Here is a 13699-nt window from a genome sequence, read left to right on the forward strand (position 1 = left end):
AGAGCCTCTTGATGAAAGTGAAAGAGGAGAGTGAAGAAGCTGGCTTAAAACTCAACATTCAAAAAGCTAAGATCATGGCATCCAGTCCCATCACTTCATGGCAAATAGATGGGGAAACAATGAAAACAGTGACAGACTTTATTTTCTTGGGCTCCAAAATCACTGCAGATGGTGACTGCAGCCATGAAATTAAAAGACGCTTACTCCTTGGAAGAAAAGTTATGACCAACCTAGACAGCATATTAAAAAGCAGAGACATTACTTTGCCAACAAAGGTCCATCTAGTCAAATTACGGTTTTTCCCGTGGTCATGTATGGATGTGAGAGTTGGACCATAAAGAAAACTGAGCCCTGAAAAATTGATGCTTTTGAGCTGTGGTGTTGGAGAAGACACTTGAGAGTCCCTTGGACTGCAAGGAGATCCAACCAGTCCATCCTAAAGGAAATCAACCCTGAATATTCAGTGAAAGGACTGATAATAAAGCTGAAACTCCAATACTTTGACCACCTGATGAGAACTAACTCATTGGAAAGGACCCTGATAGTGGGAAAGATTGAAGGTGGGAGGAGAAGGGGACAACAGAGGATGAGATGGTTGGATGGCATCACCAACTTAAGGGACATGAGTTTGAGCAAACTCTGGGAGTTGGTGATGGACAGGGAGGCCTGGCACACTGCAGTCCATGGGGTTGCAAAGGGTGGGACAGTACTGAGTGACTGAACTGAACTGAACCGTGCCCCCTAAAGCCCACCTTCCTTTCGCCCACGCCAAGAAGGATGGGACTGAATATGCCTGAGGGCAGGTTATGCTGCCCGGTGGTCTCACACCATGGTCCCTGCTTCCTTCCTCTGCTCTGAACCTACTCACATATCCCATTTTAAAGATCTGAGTAAGTCCTTGGGAATAAATCCAGAGTCCTCTCCCCCAGATGCAATTCTCATGTTTCCAACCTGTGCCCCATCTCCTAAGCTTTATGAAAAGCTGCCTCTTGGCCATTCAAAAGATAGCAGAGTCGAGAAAATCTAAAAATCCCTGCCTCTTGACCATTCAAAAGATAGCAGAATTGAGAAAATCTAAAAATTCCTGGAAATAGGAGGTTAAGTGAATGTCTGATAGCCTCCAAAATCAATTAAGACTCAAGCAGAAAGTTCAAGTTGCTGCTGAACCTGCCTGTCCCCAAGTCCCTGAAAGCCCAGTGCTGCCCCCACCCTGATGCAGGCTGACATATTTCCAATGACGTCGAGGATGAATATTCAGTAGCGTAAACACCGTTGGCATTTCCTAAATCAGTATTAATGGAAGCCCTCAGGCGATCGATAAACAAAGGGGAGAGCTATGGCAATGCAGCTTCAGCCTCAAATGGCAGCAGCCCCCACAACCTCTAAGGAACTCAGATTTTCACCAACTCTCTTCCTTGACATGAGCTAAACCTTCAAAGTGTATGAGTAGGATTTCCATCTTTCCATATATAGTCATTCTCACAGAGGACCACTCTCAACACCCCTAACAAAAATACACCCGGCCTGCCTCTCACTGGAGACTTTGGTTAAACTACCAATATGCTAATTGGGCCGTCATTGCTCTGTCTTTTGTTTTTCATAAGTTTAACCAAGGTCAGGAAGCAACAGAACTGTACATGGAACAACAGACTGGTTCCAAATAGGAAAAGGAGTGCGTCAAGGCTGTATATTGTCACCTTGCTTATTTAACTTATATGCAGAGTACATCATGAGGAACGCTGGGCTGGAAGAAGCACAAGCTGGAATCAAGATTGCTGGGAGAAATATCAATAACCTCAGCTATGCAGATGACACTACCCTTATGGCAGAAAGTGAAGAGGAACTCAAAAGCCTCTTGATGAAAGTGAAAGAGGAGAGTGAAAAGGTTGGCTTGAAGCTCAACATTCAGAAAACAAAGATCATGGCATCTGGTCCCATCACTTCATGGGAAATAGATGGAAAAACAGTGGAAACAGTGTCAGACTTTATTTTTTGGGGCTCCAAAATCACTGCGGATGCTGATTGCAGCCGTGAAATTAAAAGACGCTTACTCCTTGGAAGGAAAGTTATGACCAACCTTGATAATATATTAAAAAGCAGAGACATTACTTTGCCAACAAAGGTCCGTCTAGTCAAGGCTATGGTTTTTCCCGTGGTCATGTATGGATGTGAGAGTTGGACTGTGAAGAAAGCTGATCGCCGAAGAATTGATGCTTTTGAACTGTGGTGTTGGAGAAGACTCTTGAGAGTCCCTTGTACCGCAAGGAGATCCAACCAGTCCATTCTAAGGGAGATCGATCCTGGGTGTTCATTGGAAGGACTGATGCTGAAGCTGAAACTGCAATACTTTGGCCACCTCATGCGACGAGTTGACTCACTGGAAAAGACTCTGATGCTGGGAAAGGTTGGGGGCGGGAGAAGAAGGGGACGACTGAGAGTGAGATGGCTGGATGGCATCACCGACTCTGCGGACATGAGTTTGAGTGAGCTCCGGGAGCTGGTGATGGACAGGGAGGGCTGGCGTGCTGTGATTCATGCGGTCACAGAGAGTCGGACACGACTGAGCGACTGAACTGAACCAAGTTCGATCAGGTCGCTCTAATAAACCTGACCCTCACACCTGTGAGCAGTCGAGTAGGTAAAACCAAAGGCCTCAGAGCCAATGGGAGCTCACCCAGGCTGCACAGGTAACCAGTTGAGGGGTTCCTGTGGGCCCATTTTCTCACTGGAAATTAGAGACTGCTTGGAGCAGCTTGCAGGGCTGCAGTGAGGGGTAAATGAAACTGTGGAAACAGACTTGACACAGGCCCTGCACAGGGGAAGGGTTCAATTAGTGGCAATGACTGCCGTTAATCTGTCGGGAATACACTGATTCAGGAAACAGAAGTGATGTTTTTCATCCTCACTTTAAAGCCAAGGTTATGGCATGCACGATGTGGATGGTGTGGATGGTGTAGACAGTGGGTGGAGTGAAATGTATGGAGGATGTGGATGGTGTGAGTGGTGTGGACAGTGAGGGTGGTGTGAATGGTATGAATGTGTAGACACTGGGTGGTGTGAGTGGTGTAAACTGCGTGGATAGCATGGACGAGCACAAATCTTACAGATGAGCCGTGGGGAGGAAAGGGGGGCAGGGGACATGCTGACCCAGAACTGTCGTGTTGGCTTCTTGTTTTCCACAGGGCCTTCTCATTCACATCCTTGGTCTTACACTTTGGGGAAATTTCAAGAAAGGCCTCCCATTTACAAGATCTTGTGGCTCCCAAAGAATGCTGAAGTTAGGGTAAAAAGCATTAAAAAGGGGGTTTGATTACATAAACCCGAGGCTCCTGCTCATCTTAAGATTGTCATTTCATAGGTTCTTTGCTGCAGCAGTGAACTCCACAAAGATGAAACAGATGTCAGGCCGTGTGTGTGCTCAGTCACTTCAGTCATGTCTGACTCTTTGTGACCCCCTGGACTGTAGTCCGCCAGGCTCCTCTGTCCATGGGATTCTCCAGGCAAGAATACTGGAATGGGTTGCCATGCCCTCCTCCAGAGGATCTTCCTGACCCTGGGATCGAACCCACATTTCCTGCATTTCAGGCAAATTCTTTACCACTGAGCCACCAGGGAAGCCCAAGAGTGTTGTATGAAAGTTAGATATGAAAGTTCACAGTCTTGAATTAACTAATGTTGCTGTTTCCAGGATGAACTGCAAGATAGCTCTTGTTTGTGTTAGCAAAAGAAAACTTTAGAAGGATAAAATAAAAAAATACACCGATTCTCAGTCTAAATTGCTATGAGAAAATATCCTGAATTGAATAACTCAGGACCCACTCTTTTCCCAAGAGAAAGCGGGTTATTTATGAGAAATAAGCTTGAAATCTCTGCACCTGGAGCTACCTCCACAGGCTTTTGTCCTGACCAGGTAGGGGGTGGAAAAAAGGGGCGGGGGGTGGGGGTGGAGAGAAGCTGATCCTCTGTTGGTGGGTAAACGGCGACATCCAGTGGCCAATTAAATTTACCAGCCACATTCCTGCAACTGAACGTCATAGGAAAAAAATGGTAAAAGCTGGCTTAAAACTCAATATTAAAAAAACTAATATCAGGGCATCCGGTGCCATCAGTTCAAGGCAAATAGAAGGAGAAAATGTGGAAGCAGTGATAGACTTCCTCTTCTTGGGCTCTAAAATCACTGCGGATGGTGACTGCAGCCAAGAAATTAAATGATTGCTTCTTGGGAGGAAAGGTTTAACAAATTCTTGGGAGGTAAGGTTTGACAAACCTAGACAGCGTATTAAAAGCAAAGACATCATATCACAGATAAAAGTCTGTATAGTCTAGACTATGATCTTTCCAGTAGTCATGTATGGATGTGAGAGTTGTACCATAAAGAAGGCAGAGCACCAAAGAATTGTTACTTTCAAACTGTGGTGCTGGAGAAGACTCCTGAGAGTCCCTTGGAGATCAAACCGGTGAATCCTAAAGGAAATCAACCCTGAATACCCATTGGAAGGAGTGATGCTGAAGCTCCAACACTTTGGCCATCTGATGTAACCAGGTGACTCATTGGAATAAAACCCCCTGATGCTGGGAAAGATTGAAGGCAGAAGGAGAAGAGGGCAACAGAGGATAAGATGGTTGGATGGCATTACAGATTCAATGGACATGAACTTGGGCAAACTCCAAGAGATGGTGAAGAACAGGGAAGCCTGGCATGCTGCAGTCCAATGGGTCGCAAAATGTCAGACAGGACTTCGTGACCGAGTGACAACAATTCTGTTATCTGACAGATGTTTACAGAGTAACTAGTTAGATGCAAGATGCTATGCGACCTCGTGTAACACTTTTCATGCCTACAGAAATTTCCTCCACCAAAACCAAACCCTTGTAGGATAGTTAGGGAGTTTGGGATGGACATGAACACACTGCTACATTTTAAATGGATAACCAACAAGGTATAGCACAGGGAAATCTGCTCAATGTTATGGGGCAGCCTGGATGGAAGGGGAGTTTGGGGGAGAATGGATATACGTATATGTAGAACTGAGTCCCTTCACTATTCACCTGAAACTATCACAGCATTGTTAATTGGCTATACTGCAATACAAAATAAAAACGTTAAAAAAAAAAAACCCAATCCCTTGTCAACTACAAATTGGCACTTGCCATGGGCGGTTGCCATCTATCTCTATGAAAATTAAATTATGAACTGCTGCAGCTGCTGACTTTCAATGCCCCCTGAAGGAGTTCGGGGTGTAGAGTAGAAATAAGGTACTCTGTGCTTGGGGAAAACCTGGCAGGACAGGTCTTCAGAATACTTAGATATTCTCAGGTACTGATTTCATGAGCCCACATCTTGTATCTCCTCATATCTAGAAGAGCTCTAAAATTCATGATGACAATTGTTTCTCATGACTAGCAGAAGCTTCAGGAGACCAGCAGAACTTTCTACAAAACATACGCGCTTGATTGTAGGAACTCCCACTTCACCAGAATCACATATATATCGACCTTTTCCACTGCCTCTTTGGAATCGTTTCTTGGAGCTATCTGAGTTTCTGTCTCCCGGGCTGCAGTCCTCATTTTGCCCCAAATAAAACTTAACTCACAACCCTCACGTTGTACATTTTTTAAAGTTGACAACCTAAAGCAGAAACAGGAAATCTGGAGTCCTGAATCTTCTTCAAATGCCCAAGATGACCTAGCCAGAGAGGTCAGCAAATCGCAAGGAAACTGAAAGACTTTGTCTGGGTTCACCACCCACCCCCGTACACATCGACTCAAATAATAGCTGTGTGCACACGCCAAGTATTAATCTCAGGACGTGGAAGGGTGGGCTTAGTTCTGATTTCCCCAACCAGTCTTTGCGTAACTCGGTCAAGCTGCACTAGCTTCCCCTTCCGGGATGAGTAAACCATCGTTTTCACAACTGCGTTAGAACTGGATCGGGGAGTAAAATAAACCCCAGAATCGCGGTTCCACCACGGGCGCACACTTGGCAGCCTCAGGCACGATGTTGACCTCGGTGAGGCTGAGGCTCTTCGCTATTAAACGGGGTCATTCCCTTGGCTTCACGCGCTGTGAGGACTGGATGAAGTCGCCTGTCTTCCCCTGGAGTCACGACGCACCCCCGGGACCTGAGCACGGCCGCCTGGCTTCGAGCGTCCCGTGGGGCCATCACTCAAGGCGTGATGCTGCTCGCCCGCTCCGGGCCCAGTCTCCTGGCTCAGAGTCCGCCTCCTCTAGGACGTCCCCCAGCTCGACCAGCTGTGCCTCTCCAGAGCGCCCCGTGTCCGCTGCGCCTCCAGCAGAGCCGAGAGGCCGTGAAGGGCACACGTCACTTCCTGTGACTACCATTACTCCCGGAAGCCTGTGTTTCAGAAGAATGGATAAGAATCATACCCGTGACCAGGCCATCGGGTGGCAAGATGCTGTGGTTCCTAGACTTCCTTTATGAACGTGGTGTTTGCATGGAACTTCATTATGTCCATTGTAGATCAGGCGTGCCTGGTTTAAGACTGTTGTGCCGAAGAACGCACAATTATTCCAAAATTAATTCTCTAATGACTTCACCCAAAACAGGAACCAACTCAAAACAAAATAAACGCTGCTCTTTTCTCTGATTTAAGGAACTGGACTGGCGTCTCTATGCAGAGTGAGTGTATGGCATTTGCAACATGGGAGTCCTTGTCCTCATCACACTGAGCCTGCCCTCAGAATCAGAGAGCATTTGATTGTTCCATTTGGGAGGTAAGAAAACACGAAAGTGATGCACCTGACATTTCACTGTGAGGTGTCCTCACTCTAAATAAATATCATGAAAACCCTACCTTAAAAAATGATGGTCAGAGTTGAGACCTCTGTAATTGTTGACTTTCAACCAACATCTTTCAATTAAACTTGGATTAGGACTGCAAGAGATGCAGTTAATATTTTTAACTACAGCAATTCTTTATCTAAGATGAGAAGCATTAAAGATTCATGTTATATATTATACTTATTCCAATGAAAAAATCAGCTGAGACCTTTAGATATTCAAGAATAAGTTTCAAAGGAAAGTATTTTCCATTAGCCTGTTAGCCAGAAATTAGGTAAATTAGAATACACTCTTCTCTAAGAATTTTAGGGAATCTGGGTATTTCTACCTTGTGTCTTTTTTGTGAGCCCTCAAAAAAATGTAGCTAAAAATGAATATTATTGGAACTATGACATTCATCTTCTGAGACAAAAATTCCTGTCAAGGGCTCTCTTGTGAATTTTTTAGGATGATTCCAGGGCAAACACTTAAGTGGACTTAGTATACCAAAAACAAAGCAGCAGTAGCACCTGATGTTTGCATGACATCTGCGATTCGGGAAGTTCTCCCCCACCCCACCCCCTGGTCATCTTCAGTTTTCCCTGAAACCTACAAGGTAGACAGGGAGGTATTATTAGCTCTGTTTTTCAGATGAGAAAATGTAGGCTCCCAGGGGGGAGTCATAAGATGCTCTGTCTTCTGGGATCTGACCAGGATAGTCACTAAGTACTTAAAGCTTTTCACACACAGAAAATGGAAAAGTGCCCTAAGATACCTAGGCTGAGTGCTAAGGGTGTCAGACTGACCAGTCCCACCTTGAAGGTGGACGGCTCTGCTTCCTGTCGGGCCAGCCTGGTGAGCATCCTTGAGGCTTGTAGGGGTGAGGCTTGAGTGGGGAAAGCAGGAATCTGACTCACGTGCTGTAGTCCTGAGCCTGGAGGACAAGAAAGACGGGGAGAAGCAGAGAGGGCGCTGAGAACAGCTCACAGTGGAAGTCGACACACAGGCAGGCCCCAGAGGCAGTCATTGGACAGTGGATGTGTGCGCAGACGGGAGAAGCCGCTGTTCTCAGCAAGGGTACTGTATCGTGCTGCTGATTATGCAGCCCCGTGGACTGTGGTCTGCCAGGTTCCTCTGACCATGCGATTTCCCAGGCAAGAATACTGGAGTGGGCTGCCATTTCCTCCTCCAGGGGATCTTCCCAACCCAGGGATCGAACCCGTGTCTCTTGTGTCTCCTGCATTAGCAGGCAAATTCTTAGCAAAGATGATATGTTTTAGAGAAAGGACATCAGGGGAGGGAGCCTTCTGTCCAGCATGACTGGAAGAAGTTTCAAGGAATAAGAGGGACAGCAAGCCCCCAGACTCAGACACACCTCCCAGATCAAGGGGAGTGAGTGTTCACAAGGCAGAAAAGCTGAGCTGCTCCTTCATTTGGTTCTTGAGGCCACAGCCATTCCTCCCAGTCCATGGAACCGTCACACGCTCTCATTTTCTCATTTTAGGTTTTGCATTAATTTCAACCCGTTCAAGACATTAAAGCATCAGAGAGTTGAACAATTCTTGGAGGTCTCCTTTCAAATTCCATGCCAATGCTTCTAGCTAGTTTTTCTATATTTAATCAAAAGAACCCAGTGCCTGCTTTCAAAGAAGTTGGCACTCAGCGCCCTACCCACCAGTGGTAAACTGCAGCCCTTCAAAGTGCTGGGCGGGCTGATCTCCGCCAATCAGACAGTGCTGAGAAATCTGGGAGCTTCTCGGGGCGAGGACTGAATGCTCCATGTCGTCTGAAGCTGAGTCCAGCCATGTCAGGGGCGCTGGGGTCATTACCTGTGACACGTGAAAAGCAAGACAGGAATCTTTTCTCACTCCCTCCTTGCTGTTTTCTAATCTAATTGACAAAAACCCCACAGAAGTGCAATAAGAATCCCTCTCTGCATTATTGCAGGAGAACTATCAAAAGGTGTACAGGGAAATGCTCGGGAATGGGCTGGAGTAAGCTCAGTTTGAGAAGACGGCAATACGCTGCAGGCAAAGAAAAGTCACAGAGAAAACGGGAGGAGACGCAACACGTGGCTGAGGGCATCCGTCTGCCCGTTTCAGGAAGGAAACAAATGAGTGCTGCACTCCAGGTGTTTAATTATGAATGGGCCCACTTAATTCTCCAAATTTACTACTGTTTGCTGAGCGGCATGGATTTCTAAACTGAAATGCGTCAGTGAGTCATTTCCAGGGCTTTGGCAAAGGGCCCTACACAGGCCGTCTCAACCAGACCAGCCCAGCTCAGAACAGCACGCCACCCTCCCTGTGAAGGGTGACCCACCAATGCCAGGATCACAGCATCAGTGACACGCACAAATCCTCAACAGGGCATTTCAAAATGGTGAATGTTAAAGTGTTTGAAATTATCAACGATCGTCCTGAGAATTAGAAAGTGTAAAGAATTCTTCTGTGTTCTCATAATAAAGTCAGGGAGTTAAATTTTAACTGTTAATGTTTTTGGCATTGTGCTTTGTACCATTTATTAAATAAAAATTTTAGAATAAAAAAAAGGGGGGGAATCCAAAAAAAAAAAAGATTTCTTGCCTGACTCTAAAACAGAATTAGGACGTGAAAGAGGGAGGTCTTGTGATGTCTTTTCTGAATATTTAGTAATAACATGATGTGTAGTTTCATGGAGAAAGCAAAAGTCTTCTGCAAATTTAGTTAACATTTTATATATACATATATAAATATACACGTATATGGGCAAATACATATATATGGAGTAGGAAACAGCAACCCATTCCAGTATTCTTGTCTGGAAAATTCCATGGACAGAGGAGCCTGACAGGCTGCAGTCCATGGGGTCTCAAAGAGTTGAACGTGACTGAGCACACACACATGCACGTGTATACATACATCCTTACATACATATATATATGAGTACTGGACTTTTGGATGACGGCCATTCTGACTGGTGTGAGGTGGTACCTCATGGTAGTCTTGATTTGCATTTCTCTAATAATTAGTGATGTTGAGTGTCTTTTCATGTGCCTCGTGGCCATATGTATGTCTTCTTGGAGAAGGTCTGTGTAAGTCTTCCGCCCATTTTTTGATGGGGCTGTTTGGTTTTCTGATATTGAGCTGCAGGCCTGGGGTAGAACCGAGGACTGTGTTTTTCCGGCCCGCGTCCCAGGTGACTCTGATAAGCATGGAGGTCCCCCACACCGCGCTGCCCTAATCACTGCTGTGCTGCCGTGTGGGCTTCTCCGGTGTTGGTGGGAACTGCACCAAGTATATGTCTGGAAATTTTCGCCTTGGAGTTATGCAAACGTGTTGGAAGAAAGGTGAATTTTGTTTCCCCCTTGAAAAAAATCCAGCCTAACATCAACTCTTTCTTGAGCCTTCACTGTGTGCCAGGACATGTGAGGGCATTTTTAAACGACCTTATTTAATCTCACGGTGGCGACCCCACGGAGCACACGTTGTTACCTGCACATCACAGGTAAGGAAACACTCAGGACAGGCACGCTCACGGCTGCGCACAGTGATACCGGGAGGGCTCCTTTATCGGTCCTCTCTTCACAAGCCAAAGATCAAATACGCTGCTTTTATTTTCCACTAGGTTGCTAAGCTGCATTCTTGTCACAGGATACATTTCCTCCTGAGGAGCAGGCTACACCATGTGGTCATCCTCTGTCTCAGCGATGAAAATGGGCAGAGTTATATTTACTTCGACCAGCAGAAGAAAAGAGAAAATGCAAAATACATAGAAAACAGAGGCTTCACAATTTTAAGGGAAAGAAGCTAAGCAGAGTGGCTCGCCAACTAAACAAAGAACTCTACGGCCAGGTCCGGAGGAAACGGGATACAACCATTAGGCAGTCCACACCCAGATAGATGGGACCGTGATAAAGGCAGATGGAGACTCAGTTTCCACCAGAGGCCTACCTGGGAGCAGGTGGGGCCTCCTGGCTCCTTGACCCCGCCATAAACACAAAACACATCAGAGCAGGCGGCGCCCCTCGGGGAAATTCTTTAAAGAACTGAACATACCTGGGAACAGAGTGAAGACAGGAAGCATATGCTCCCCTGAAATGGCGGCAACTGGAAGAGCTCTGTGTGGAGCGTCCGAGAGAGCCCCAGGACCAAAGAAGAGGGAGTGACCAGCACAGCCCACAGACACAGCAACTGGGTGTTGACGGAACTGAGTCAGAAAACGTCTATCATCCTCAAGACTGGAAAGCACACTCACCTGGGCCTCAGAGCTCCAGCTTCAGCTCAGCCGCCAAATGACGTCACTTGCGTGTTCCTCTGCCTCCTGGCACGCTGGACCAAATCATATCCTATTGTGTCTTTGCAGACTACCTTAATACCTTGAGTTCTTTTTTTTTTAAACTTATTTGTTTTTAATTTGAAGGATAATTGTTTTACAGACTTTTGCTGTTTTCTGTCAAACATCAGCATGAATCAGCCATGGGTATACACACATCCCCTCCCTTTTGAACCTCCCGCCCATCTCCTGCCCCATCCTACCCTCTAGGTTGATACAGAGCCCCTGTTTGAGTTTCCTGAGACATACAGAAGTTTCCCGTTGGCTGTCTATTTTATGTATGGTGATGTAAGTTTCCGTGTCACTCTCTCCATACATCTCACCCTCTCCTCCCCTCTCATGTCCATAAGTCTGTTCCCTGTCTGTTTCTCCACTGCTGCTGCCCTGTGCATAAACTCTTCAGTTCCATTTCTCTGGATTCCGTGTATGTGCCTTAGAATATGGTGTCTTTCTCCTTCTGACGCACTTCACTCTGTATAACAGGCTCTAGGTCCCTCCACCTCATCAGAACGGACTCAGGTGCATTCCTTTTTGTGGCTGAGTGATGTTGCATTGTGTATATGGACCACAACTTCTTTATCCATTCATCTGTCAATGAACTACCTTGAGTTCCTAACACGTTTTCCTCCCAGGAACTGTAAGATGTGAGCACGAGACAGGTAGAAAGAGCATCTCCGCCCAGGAGAACTCAGCTCCAAGCCTCTTAGTTTATGAAACAATTCCAAAAGTTACAGTACTGGGACTTCCACTGCTGTCTCATAAAATTCATACTGATAGAAAGAATTAGATTTAGAGAAAGGGGGCAGCAGAGGATGAGAAGGCTGGATGGCATCACCAACTCAATGGACAGGAGTCCGAGCAAGCTCCAGGAGACGGTGAAGGACAGGGAAGCCTGGTGTGCTGCAGTCCATGGGGCCGCAAAGAGTCAGACACCACTTAGTAACTGAACAACAAGAGACTTCGACTCATTTTAAATGTCAAAATGCAAGGATATAATGACATATCCCCCTGCATCACCACCTCTCGTAGGAATCCTAACAATTTCTATTTTTCACATTGACATTTTTATTTCACATTCTTTTCATATGTGACTGAAGCCTTATCATGAACTGGCAAATTCCTAAACAGCATACATGTTTAAAGAATCTTTGGCACTGAACATATCATTTCATCCTGTTATGGAGTTCTCCAAAGTAGCCTGACTTTAGTTTCAACTACAGAAAAATTTTGGAGTAGACACTTTCCATAGAACTGTGTAAGACGCCGTACAAAGAGTGAGCGAAGCTCAGCCTCATGGGATTTGTCCTCAGTGTGGTCTTTGTTGCTACCAATAACTGTGAACTAATTGAACAAGTGGGAAAAAGCCATTATAAAGGGAAAACTCAACTTTCCCCTCCTACACGGGGAAAAACCCCGTCTTCCCTACTACCGCACTCACCCGGAGCATCACACCTCTGGGCACCAGGTGGTCAGTTCTCCGGGACAGCAAGCGGGCATCCAGCCACTTAATTCAGTTCTATCGTGGTCATCCTGAAGACCTCATCAGAACCCAGATCCCAGGGGTGAGGGGTTCAGCCCTACAGGACTGCCCCTCACCACCTGGGATGTGGGCCATCACCTGTGCTTTTGGCTGACCAGCTGCGAGTGTGGAGGTTCCAACGGCTGCCTGCAAATCAAGACGCCAAGTGCAGGGCAGGTTGTTACCCTACTGATGACCAACCGGCTACGGACCGGAGGCTCCCACGACCCCTCCGTGTGTTCTGTTAACTTGCGGGAGCAGCTCACAGATCATAGGGAAATGCTTCTCGTGTTTACTCGTGTGTCAAAGGACACAGATGAACACCCAGATGGAGGAGATGCTTGGGGAGGTATGGCAGAGCCGTTGAGCTCCCCTGCATTGTCGGGCAGGCCTTCCTCCCAGCACCTCCAAGCACTCCTGTGCCGGATCCTGTTCCTGGGGGGTGGCTGGAGGCTCCACTACACAGGCATGACCCACCATAAACTCCATTCTCAGCTTCTCAAGAGAAGGTGGAGGGCAGAACTGAAGATGCCAAACTTCTAAATGTGGGCAGTTCTTTCCTGTGACCAGCCCCATCCAGGAGCCACCCAGGGGCAGTTCTTTGGGACAAAAGACTCTCTTGTCACCCAGGAAATCACCAGAGTGTCAGGAGGCTTGTGCAGGAGTTAGGGCAGAGACCAGTATGTGCTCTTCATTATCTCACTGCTGTATGTAAAGAGAGAGAGAGACAGCAGTACTAACTGCCAAGTGAACGGTACTGCCACTCAGTACCTTGGGATCTAAGATCTTAGGACTTAGGGAAGGAAAACCCAAGTGTGTGAGCTGGATGGGAAGACCCGTGTGGCTGGGCTGTCATCCACCCTTGCTTCCAGCCCCATCCCCTCCAATTCTCCCTCCCAATGCAGTATAAACTGGTGTTCGAAACAGGCGTTTTTCTGCCTCAGACACTCTCATCACTTTCTGCCACGTACAGAGATGAGCCACTCGGCCCGGCCTAGACGCCCTGGGGACAGGAACTGCCCCGGCTTTTCCCAGGAAACCTTCGTCCCTCCACTCCCCCTTTGCGTGACTCCCTTTGGCTTCCA

The sequence above is a fragment of the Moschus berezovskii genome, chromosome 7 (genome assembly GCF_049115385.1).
Source record: "Moschus berezovskii isolate FMDL1 chromosome 7, NW_MosBer_1.0, whole genome shotgun sequence".
Taxonomy (NCBI): Eukaryota; Metazoa; Chordata; class Mammalia; order Artiodactyla; family Moschidae; genus Moschus; species Moschus berezovskii.